We start from the raw sequence: 12,312 nt of genomic DNA on the forward strand, positions 1-12,312 counted from the left end.
GGATAAATAGGTGCAAGCTATGTGTTCAAATGACAGCATTTAACATGTTTCAGAGCAGAATCCTGATGATAAAAATAGGTGTCAGGGCTTATCTCTGATGAAACCTGATTCAAATTTCATTTATTTTTCACATTTTTATACTGCCCTTCTTCCAAGGAGCTCAGGGTGGTATACATGGTTCTTTCCCTCCTTTTGTCCTTGCAACAACCCTGTGAGGTAATCAAGCCCAATATACATTTATGTATATTTAAATGGAGAAATGTACACTTTGGTCTGAAATGAGGCCATGGCCATTTGCAGTTCTACCAACTTCTGGGAAGTGAGTTTGAAGATAGCACAAACCACATGAGCACAAACTATCTTTTTAATGACAGCAGAACACAAAGCGGCTTGGGGTAGCTTCAGGCCAAGTACAATCATTTGGGGGCTGGAAATGCAAAAGGCCTTGTTCAGAGTCATGTCATTGCTGAATGCCACAATTCCTCATCCAAGATATTCCCCTTGCCTCAGCCAGAATAAATTGGGTTTCAGTCATACATACATCAGGCTAAATGAAAGTATGCTCAATAAATATTATATTCAAATCGATGTGGCTCTAGCCATAAGCCACGATAACCAAAGCAAAGCAAACTGGCTCTCAGGTTTCACACACTAGGTAACACTGATCACAGTGTTTTGACTCTTTTAATGCTGCCAACTGTTTTGCCATCGAGATTCAAGCGCCCCACATTAAAAAATGCTCCCACCTCTCTATTCCTTCCCTAAAATGAGAAACAGATGGGAAAATGTATCCCAGGCAAGGCATCCAAACTGCTATTTGAAGTGTGTGAGCCTGCCAGGCTTAGGTTGCGTGATTACCTTAGGAGACCCTCTGATGGCCGACTGTACATGATATGAAGCCCCTCATAGATACACAGGTTTCTCAGAAATAGCCCTATTATATTCAAACATTAGCACAGGGGGCTCTAATGCTGTCTGGAATTGGGTCAAGCAGCAAGGGAGGATGATCACTTTCCCTTTGCATAGTTTTTCCTGAAAATGTTCCCCCTTCCACCATGACTATTTGCCAAAAATATCTGCTTTGGGTAGGGTGGCAATGGGGGGTGAGGGTGGGTGGATTGGCGGCAACCATGTGCACCATCTCCTATCCCCTTTCCTGAATCTGATCCTCTGACACGGATCAACTTAAACTTGCACCAACTATTTAGTTCGTGCAGGCCCATTTTGCAGGCTGCGGTTTACCCTTAGGCAACGGGACCTCCGGCCTTCCAATTTCCCCCATAGGATACAGTGTGGCCTGCACTGGTCCCACTGCATCAGTGCATGGGGGGTAGATAGGATTGTACTGTAGGAGGAGGTGGATGCAATCTTTTCACACCGCAGGTGTAACTCTCTTCAGATAGGGCCTGGGCCCACATGCCCACTTTGCCAAATATCCCACATGCGTCAGGTTATTCTGATCCTCTAGAGCAGGGGTGTCCAACGTTTTCGGCAAGAGGGCCACATCATCTCTCATCATCTCTCTGGCACTGCGTCAGGGGCCGAGGAAACAAAGAATTAATTTACATTTAAAATTTGAATAAATTTACCATAAGTTTACATAAATGAATATATTAAAGATGAACTTATATGATTGAATGAAGGTCTTGCAATAGCTCAAGGCCTATAAAAGGCCTTGCACAAAGCAGGGTTGACCTTTCCTTTGCTGCCACTGCTGCATCACAGACATGAAACAGCAAGCAATGGAGGAAGCCCTCATTCCACAGCTCATGCAAAGAGGTCAAACAGTTGCTTTCACGCTGAGAGCAGTTGTGTTGGGCCAGTGTGGGCTGCAACAAATCTCTGGAGGGCCAGAGGCTCATTGGAGACTGGGGGCTCCCTGAGGGCCGCATTGAGAGGCCTCGAGGGCCGAATGTGGCCCCAGGGCTGGGGTTTGGGCACCCCTGCTCTAGAGCAGCAGTTTTTTACCTTTTTCATCTCCCGGCGCACTGACAAGGTGCTAAAATTGTCAGGGCACACCATCACTTTTTTGACCATTGACAAGGCATGCTGCTGGTAGGGGGCTCAAATTCCCCATTTCCCAGCAAATAAATGACCCTCCCTGAACTCCCATGGTGCATCTGCAGCACGCCAGTGTGCCATGGCACAGTGCCAAAAATCGCTGCTCTAGAGTTTTCTATTGTCACTTTCATTTTATAAGCATATATTTTCATATGTGACACTGCTAAAAAAGCATAGATAAGGAGGTATACTGATGAGGCAAACAGAAATGCAGAGGGGGAAACAAATGCAACTTTGAAGGAGGGGAATAACTCTATTGATATACTAGGAAAAAAAGTCTGAGTAAGGGCCCAATCCTATCCAACTTTCCAGTACTGCAGTGTGCCAACAGGTGTGCACTGCATCCTGCAGTGGGACAGCAGTCAGGAAGACCTCCTCAAGGTAAAAGCATCTTTGTTGCCTTACTTTCAGGCCTGGTTAGTACTTGGTTGGGAGACCGCCTGGGAATACCAGGTGCTGTAGGCTTACACCAGTCTTTCGAGACTGAAGGTTGCCAACCATTGGGGGGGGGGGGGGTTGCATTGTGGCTACATTGGCACTGGAAACTTGGATAGGATTGGGGCCTGAGAGAACGGCATGAACGGTCATATTTCTGGAGGATTATTTCTGCTGTCTGCCACCCCCCTAACTTTCTCCCCTTGTTCTTGAGCTAGGATGGAGAACTAGCAGCAGCAAGAGATCTGGCATGAGGTCTGGTCTAGAGGGTAGAGCCTCTGTTATCCTGAGGATAACATCTGAAGGTAGCCTGTTTGAGGCCACTGGCAGCTCCTTGAATGGCGAGACCTTGAAGTAGCTGACAAGCTGAGCTGAGTTATTCCACCTGCTCTTCGGTGTGAGCGAAGAAGCAAATTGGCTGCCGTTCAAGTGAGAGATGAAGGAGCTGCTTGTCAGCCTGCGTGGGAGGCGACTGGTGGCCAGAAGTGATACCAGACCGTGGAAGAGCCATCTGAAATGTTGTGTGGTTCTTGAAAGATAGAACCTTTTTGTTATTGTAAAAATCCCCTCTGGGGTTTAGAGATAGCCTGCCTATGTGAACTGCCTTGAATAAAGTCAGAGGAGTAATCTGATGATCAGAAAGGCGGTATATAAATACCATTATTATTATTATTATTATTATTATTATTATTATTATTATTATTCACATCAAAATGACAACACAACTGATAATGATCATATACACACACAAAACACAACATTTATCAGCTGGTAAATCCTCATCCACACAGACATCTGCCTGACATCTAGGTGTAGATGGGGTACATTATTATTATTATCTCTGAATGGGAAACTCATTCATAGTGTATGCATAAACACAACATCTGACATTAAATAATCACACCGTGCATTTATCACCCCCCCCCCCCCATCCTACAGCTGACATTTGTTCATGGGCTATGAGCCACCTTTTAAAGTGGCAGTCCTCTTATATTTAGCAGGAAGAGAGTGACTATTCCTATTCATCCCAGCATGAGATCTTTTCTAGTGACTGTTGGCTTGTGTTTGCTTGGCATCCTTTAGGAATGTGAGCCCTTTTACTACAGGGAACCATCTTTTCATAGATTTCACTTTGTAGACCACTTTTTGTTAGCTTTTGTTGAAAAGCGATATAAGAATATTTTTAATAATAGCGTGAGGTGGGGTAGGACAACATATGTAACAGCTTGTTGGCATCCTTCAGTCTCGGAAGACTATGGTGTCACGCTCTGAATGGTGGTTCTGGAACAGAGTGTCCTCTCCAGTGTGCGAAGCCTGGGTAAAGAAGGTATGGAGGATAGTCTGTTACCCATGCAGCAAATCCCCCCTCTCCACGTCGCTGAAATGGTCCAATGGAAAGGCAGAGGCCAATACGGTTGGTTCCAGCGGAGTCGCAGGAGTTGCCAGAACGTGACTGTGTTCAGCCATGAACTGCCTCAGGGACTCCGGCTCCAGATTTTTCCTCGAGGTTGACTCCTGAAGCCTTTTCCATAACTGGATGTAGCCACAAGGCAGTGGAGGTTTGGGATCAGAGTTTTTCTTCTCTCAGATGAGCTGCCTTCCCAGGCTGATGAGTCCCATCTACCCGGTGACTGTTTAGTCGCCTCTTACGACAAGTACAGCCAAACTGAGGGCCTATTCTTATCCCCAGCCCCCAGGGGAACAATGTGGTTTCATATCAGGCTATATGTTAAACTACGCATTATGAAGAAAATTGGGAAAACAACCCAGAGTGGTAGTTGCTTCATCTTTTATAATGTATGGTTAAGTCCACCTGGACTTTTCATTCCTGTCCTCCAACTGGTTGGCAACCTTCAGTCTCGAAAGACTATGGTAGAAGCCTACAGCACCCGGTATTCCCAGGCGGTCTCCCATCCAAGTACTAACCAGGCCTAACCCTGCTTAGCTTCCAAGATCAGACGAGATTGGGCATGTGCAGGGTAACAGTTGCTGTCCTCCAACTAGACTGCCAGAATGTCTCCTGTTGTGAAAGGATGGAGACATAGGGAGGCAAAATAAACCTTCAAAGTACTAAAAACTGTGTGGATTGTCTGTGTTGTGATCATTGGTGACTGTGCCTGAGACAATCACGCACTCATACTACACGCTGTGTATTTGGTATTAATGGGGCTGCTTGCTGGGTTTGAAAATCAGATTTCAGCAGCCACATCAGACTGTGATTTGATTGCTGCAACAGAGGCAAAACCTGGAAGGAATATTTCTGCGACCACAGCAACTAAAAAGAATGTGCCCTTGCACCTCTGGGGGAAAAAATGGTTCTCATTACAAAAATGCCATTGGTCTCCAGATTTTAGTTCTGAATGCCATGGGCTATATCAGTGGTTCCCAGACTGTGCGCTGCAGCATCCCAGGGCACCACAGCACCCTCACAGTGGCACTGTGCAGCCTCTTTGTCCCTGCTTGCAAGGTCCAGATCACACAAACTCTCACCAATTGCACATCAGCTCGCGCAATTATCATGTGATTGCACAAGATTTTGTGTGAACTCGACCCAGGAAGAAGAGGCCTGTGGCGCCCTGTATGTACAAAGGATGCCGTGGCCGCAGTGAGTTTGGGAACTGCTACACGAATGCCATTTTATGTGGAGATGTCATAGAAGTTGAATGTTTCCATAGATGGAGAACAGAAGAGAATTTTCCACAACTGTTTGTTTAATTCAGTCATTTTCAACCACTGTGCCGTGGCACACTGGTGTGCTGCGGATGGTCTGAGGGTGTGCCACGAGCGTCTGGGGGAGGGTCATTTGTTAGTAGGGCCACTGGGGGATGCAAGCCCCTCCTGTCAATGGGTGTGCCTTGTCAATTGTAAAAAAACTGACGGTGTACCTTGACAATTTTAGTGCCTTGTCAGTGTGCCGTGAGATGAAAAAGGCTGGAAATCACTGGTCTAACTGGCAAAGATTAGTATGACCTCACTGACATTCCTTTGGTTTATTTCTGCCTAAGTATTCCTACAAAGTAGTTCAGTCAAATTCATGGTTCCATTCTCTTGTGCTTTTCTTTCTTTGGGGGAGAGTTCATCTTTCACATTCGCTCTCTTATAATTCCTACGGTTCTATTCTAGTCACTGAACATTTAAGACCACGTATGTGAGAAACACAGCCTATATATCCAAGTGTCATGTATTCTTTTGCAGACCTTTCATTATTTGCTGCATTTTTCTTAAGGCTATATTTAAAAAGTAATCAATTGTGCAAGATGATCCAAGTTCTCTCCCCTGCACCCTCCACGCCATTCCACAAGATGCTGCGGACTATGTTCTAGGTACACATGACTCTCACACCAAAGGCAGATGATTTTATACATCTGAATGTGCTTTTTCATATGGTAATTTAAAAAAAACAACATATTGTGAGTCAATGAATAAGACTGCAAAAACCTCATTCTTTCTGAATCTCTTGCAGAATTTCTACCATTACAGGAGAAGCCCGTATAGCACAAGAATTCAGGAGAGGGGAATACAGTGCATCTCAATGAATTTTATCCCCAGAGGTACACTGTTTTCCTATGGGGTGCCTCTCAGTAGAGGCCACCAACCGACCCACCCCAGTCAAGAATGGGAGGTGATGGTTTGCCCCCAAACCATACTACTGCCCAATTGCATTGCTTCACTTTTCCCCAGAATTGCAACCATTCACTTATATGAAAGTGAAACTGGGGATACATAGGGCAAGGGGTAGAGCCTGCAATTCTATCCACACTTACCTGGGAGTAAGATCCATTTACAATGGGTCTTACTTCTGAGTAGACAGGCATACAATTGGGCTCTAAATCTGCTCCAATAATCCCCATTTCTCATGGTGGGGGAAAGAGTAGCCTTTCCCCTTCTTCAATAATATTGCCAATTGCAGCTTGTTTCGTTTGTTCCACAAAAGAAATCATCCACATGTCGCCGCAATCAGAGGTGGCTGCTAGCTCACCCTGTGGATCACCGCTTCACATGCCCCTTTCTTCACATGGCTACGTACCCACATTCACAACTGTGGGGGGAGGTTCGGTATCATGAATCAGCCTCATATGTCTTTGCTTTTTGCCTGGCAATGTTTGTAGAGACATTGGAGAACCGAAGCCGTGCAGATATGAGCAGCAGCGTCTAAATGGGACGGATGTCAGCAGGGGGAGAGTGCCTTTGCAAACCTCAAACCAGATCTGAGCTCACAACAAGTCACATCAGAGATGCAACTTGGGTGGAAAAGGCTGGCTGGAACTGTGGCAATGAAGATCCTGCTCACAGTAGTAATTAAAAAGAGCCTTTGCAGTTGGGACCACACACATAAACGTGCCCACAATTACATGCTATGAGCATGTGAAGTAAATAAAAATGTAAATTTTGCTATGAGTTAGTAGCTCTGAATGTTTTAGAGTGAGTGCTTCTCACCAAGTCTCTCTGGCTACCCAAGACCTATAGGTTTTCAGTAATTAATTGCAGACTGTCAGAGAGACGCACTGTGCTGAAAAATGAGCCAGAGAAGGTAACTGTCACAATTCACTCATGAACTTGACTGATGGAGCTTATTCATGGGAAGAATAATTGGTAGAAAGTGACAGGGTATCAGAATGTAAATGACAGAATCACGCCACTTCAGCCTCATGTGGTTTGGATAATTTAAAAACTGTTATGCAACCCAAGGTATTAACACATGTTGTTTTCTCACTTTTAATCATTACAAAAAATACGTATAAGGAACAAGAAAATGAAGTGGCCCCATACTGTTGAAAATGCTATGCAGAGATAAAGTACGAAAAGGTGCATTGCACAGCAGCTGTGCCAGGCCTGGGGGGGGGGGGAAGGGGGCAAATGACCTAAGCACTGCACTCATGTAGTGTTGCAGACCACTTGGAAAGCCTTCTGAGGCTCTGATGCAGTCTGACAGTCCAATCCTATCCACACTTTCCTGGGAGTAAGCCCCATTGACTCTAATGGGACTTACTTCTGAGTAGACATGCCTAAGATTGGGCTGCCAATCTGGTTTCCCAGAAGTACTGTTGAAGTCAGTGAAGAAAACCTCAGAAGGCTTTCTGAGTCATCCCACACAAGTCTCTGTTGCTCTGGGTAAGTATGGGGAAGGCAAGGTGGTGCAGGGGGTGGCATAGTGGACCTTTGCCCTGGGGGGCGTCAAGGAGCAGATCCATTACTGCGAAGGAAAGTCCAGACAGGAAGCTTTGCTTGACGCTAATATTCCAAAGAACAAAGATAGGTTTATTTAAGGGAAATCCAACCTTGTTAGACATCTTGCAAACTAGTCTGACCAGCTACATTGCTTTTCTGGGGGGGGGGGGGGAGCAAGAAAAAAGTAAGGCCTGCTAATTGCTCTCAGATTAATGAAAGAGCATGCCTTACTTGAGGAGAGAAAAAATAGAGAGAGAATAAATACGCTGTCCCTCGACCACTCCCTTCCTAGCCTTACTGCCCTCTGATGGTACAGATGCAATAGTACTGTATTGCCTTGCTGCATGCTCCAACATGGGGTTACTCTTGAGTAGACACGCATACAATTGTGCTGTCAGTCTCTGAATCCACCTCCCCTCATCCCAGGAAATCCGAATAATACATTGCTTGGCTGCAACAACTGGCTCCTCATCCTAATGTTGCACCTTAGTGCTGGTTATGTTGCTGGGTTTATCTTACACACACTGGATGAAAAAAATACGCAAATGTGCCATTTTTTTTTCTCATTGCTGAGATGCTGAGGAACTGAAGACATGGATAAAATAATGTCAGCTTATTGAGAGAAAATTTCCATCAATAAAGGAGTTCGCCAAGGCCGCATACTTGCTCCTCTCCTTTTCAATTTATTTCTGGCAGATTTACCCCCTTACCTATCTAGCTGTCAGAACTCCCCTCCCTTCCTTAATGGTGTCCCCCTTCCTATCCTTCTTTATGCAGATGACGCAGTTCTCCTGTCTTTTACAAGATTTGGCATACGTCACTTATTATCCTCTTTCCAAAATTATTGTCTGTCCAATGATTTAATAATTAATTCTGAGAAAACCAAAATTCTGGTTTTCGCTAAATTTTGGGCCCTGCTTTCCTGGAAGATAGGTAATCTCTCCTTTCAACAAGTTCAAACTTTTAAATATCTGGGGATTAGCTTTCACTTCCATCACAGCTGGCTCCCTCACAGAAAATCTGCCATTTCTTCATCTTCATCTATATGCGATTGCCCGTTTTCATTACTCTAGTGGCAATCAGTTCGTCCCCGCTGCCCTCCATATATTTCAAACAAAAATTCTTTCTCAACTGCTGTACGGTGCCCCCATTTGGACAGAGGCTGCAAACCAAGATCTGGATCAAGTGGCAGCCTCTTTCCTCAGACGAATTCTGGGGGTTCCCAATTTAATTAGACTATCCACTATTATGCTCAAACTAGGGATCCACCTCCCTTCTATCATCGCATGGTCCCTTACTTTTAAGTTCTGGCTTCGTCTACATTTAAGTATTCATTCTGAGTCCCTTTTAAAAGATCTATTAAAGGACTCTTACCTCTCTAAGTGGCTTAAACCTATTGACTCTAAGCTTTTTTCATTAGACCTCTCTCCTGAATCCCTTGCAGATATCAGTCTCCACAGGGCCCACTCAATTATTAAATCTAAACTTTGGGAATCTGAATTCAACCAACTCTCCTCCAATCTCAACCCCACCTGTTCTCCCCAGTTTTTTGGCCTTCTCCCCTCACTTGGTCGCCCTTGCAACTATTTCAGTAAGCTGATTAACCCTATCAAGAGGAGAGCGTTCATGCTCGCGAGATTCAATATCTTTCCCTCAGCTGCGCACTTTGGTGGATATTCTAATATCCCGTGTGATCGCAAATTATGTCTTTTTTGTTCCTTAGAACCGGACACAGTGGACCACATATTACTTTGTTGCCCGGCTCACCAGTCTCTTCGAGATACACACTTGAAACCCTTGCTGTCCTCTCTTTCTGGTATTTCCATTGATCCCTTATTTGTCCCTCTGAGTGACAACTCTGTGGTCATTACCAATGCAGTAGCAGAATTTCTTTCCGCAGTTTCCAAGCTAAAACCCCCACCCTGATTCTATATCCCCCCCTTGTTTACTCCCCTTCTTCCCTTACTAGTCCCTTGTTGCGACTTTTTTTCTCGGTAACATAGCCACTGTGCTGGCCATTGTTATTGCTATTTGTTTATTGTTTAATGCCAATAAAGGTTTATGGAATGGTAATGTCAGCTTTAGTTGTCTTGTGGCTTAGGAACAGCCACAACTCCAGCATGTGGCCCACATCTAATCACTCATCAACTTACCTTACTGCTCCCCATCTCCTTCCTCTCCTGAGTGAGAAAGCAGCTGGGGGAGGGTGACCATTCCTAGTAGGCCAGTGTTTCTCAAACTGTGGGTCAGGACCCACTAGGTGGGTCACAAGCCAATTTCAGGTGCGTTCCCATTAATTTCAGTATTTTATTTTTAATAAATCAGACTTGAGGTAACCATGGTATGTGACTGCATATCGGGAAATGTTACAGATTTATTCTTTTAATAGGCTACTACGTACATGCTTTTAACAATGATAGTAAATGGAACTTGCTCCTTGGTAAGTGTGAGTAGGATTGCAGCCTAGGATTGTTAAAAATTTTCATGCTTGATGATATCACTTCCAGTCATGGCATCACTTCCGGTGGGTCCTGACAGATTCTCATTCTGAAAAGTGGGTCCTGGTGGTAAAAGTGTGAGAACCACTGGAGTTGACCAACAGCAGGAAGAAAAAGGGTTAAGTACTATCAATCTTCTCCCAATTTCAGCCTTTTCTTAAAAAAATAAAATGAAAGACCCAAATCTTCCAGTCACTTGGAAGGCAGGACCATGGAACTGCCTGTCACATATATTCTGCCTTTAAGGGACATTACCATAGCCAATTTTTCCAACCTGCCTTTAGATGGTACGCCACTCTTAACTCAATAAACAGGATTAATGTAGATATGTGGGTGCTCTCTCTCTCTCTCCAGACTCTCACATTACTAGCGGGAGGTGTGGTGGTGTTTGAGATTGTACTGGGTGTGCTCAAATGAATAAGTCTCTCTTTGGTTTACAGACTGTAATCTCAAATGCAAAGAGATCTGTTATTGAAAGTATAAAATGTCAGAATACAAGGAACCATTTTTTGTTTTGGCATACACGGATCTTTGTTTTTGCAAATGTGTTTTTCCTGCAGATGACAAGCACACAGTAGTACACTGTGCAGATTGGTTGCACAAGGAAAATGTATGCTAAACGGTACTTGTCTCCTGGCCAAACCTAACAGTCCACAATGACAAGAGGTAAGGAAAGTGACTGAAAACAGTGCCCTGTTTGCTGGTTTAAAAAAACTGGAATTGAGAAGTAGTAGGAGAGGTTGGGCTTTGGCACGATGATAGGTACAGTTAGGAAACAGGAAAAGCATTTCCCCTCTTTATTCTTGCACTTTAATAAACAGTGACAATCAAAACTTTATATTTTTAGAAACATTAATCTTTTAAGAAACATTAAAATATTGTAATAATCTACTCTCAATTCCGCCTTGTTGGCTAAATTGTCCAGTTCATTTTTTCTTCTTTTGTTTTGAATACGTTTTTTCCCCTTAAATTTTCTTTTCATCCTTTTTCATTCATTGCTATCAGGGTTTCCGTAGCTACCATTCAATATGAACTGCATTTCTTTCCTTAGCTATTTTTCTTTTTTGATCTAGAGGTCGGTGCATGTATTCTATTTTTCTTCTTGATCGATCATCTGCTTTTGAAGCTGTTGCTACTTCTCTCTCCTTTGATTGACCTTGGCTTTCATGGTTCTGTTCTTTCTAGAGTTTTCTCTTTGTAAAACGGTTCTCTCTCATTCCCTTTCCTCAACCAATTTGAGTTAAAGGTCTGTTATAAGCCCTTTTCAATTTGTTGATTTGGCATTAAGTGCCATGTCTATGTTTCAGATATTCAGGAATTCAATTTTGTCTAATAACACATGCCTACAGAACTGAGGGTCAGAAAAGTTTTTCCCAAACTTTATGGTGGTTTGATATGAATTTGGGGTGCTAATTCCAAAAATGGCATCGTTTTGCCCTATCACATCGTTTTGGAGATATATAGTATAGCCTCATTAGTGAATGGTTCAAGCAGCTTCCTCATGAGGAAGCCATGGTGTAGTCTTCCTCATGAGGAAGGTGCTTGAACCATTCACTAAAGAGGCTATGTCGTGTCTCCAAAACTAGACGTGATAGGGCAAAATGGATGCCATTTTTAGAATCGGCACCCCAAATATACCCAGGAATTGGCATAATGTTTAAGGAAGCAAAATGTGTGTTGGCCTGTGTAATTTTTTATCTTTCCTTTCTACTGTTTCCTCCTGGTTTCTTCCTGCAACTTCTTCAAAATTAACTGGACAATCCTATGGGCCAGTGTAAAATGGCCGCTACTGTGTCAAAGCTGACACTGGCATAACGAGTTGACCTCTTCCCAATAGCAATGTCAAAAATACAAATGTCAAAAAGAGGGCTAAGTAGCATGGTCACTCCCACAGAAACCCTAGCAGAACCATCATCATTCATCAATCCAAATGTTTGCGGCCCTGTCCCACGTTTCCCATGCATGAAACGCACCTATCAGGAAGTGGCAATGGGGGGCACTGTTTTGCAGTGACTATGATCTTCCCTATACCACTGAAACTTGCAGTTATAAGTCACAAGAGAGTAAACAGTAATACCATCCTTGTCCAATCAGCTTAACTCAGGGATGGGATTGCAATTTGAATCTTTAAAAACACATAACTTCTTAT

General features: G+C 43.8%; 1 pseudogene; it reads right to left on the reverse strand.

Moving 5' to 3' along the window:
- Window positions 1-4,373: 4,373 nt before the first annotated feature.
- Window positions 4,374-4,490, reverse strand: LOC136646807 (5S ribosomal RNA; annotated as a pseudogene).
- Window positions 4,491-12,312: the final 7,822 nt, after the last annotated feature.

This window comes from Tiliqua scincoides, chromosome 3 (assembly GCF_035046505.1).
Source record: "Tiliqua scincoides isolate rTilSci1 chromosome 3, rTilSci1.hap2, whole genome shotgun sequence".
Classification (NCBI taxonomy): domain Eukaryota; kingdom Metazoa; phylum Chordata; class Lepidosauria; order Squamata; family Scincidae; genus Tiliqua; species Tiliqua scincoides.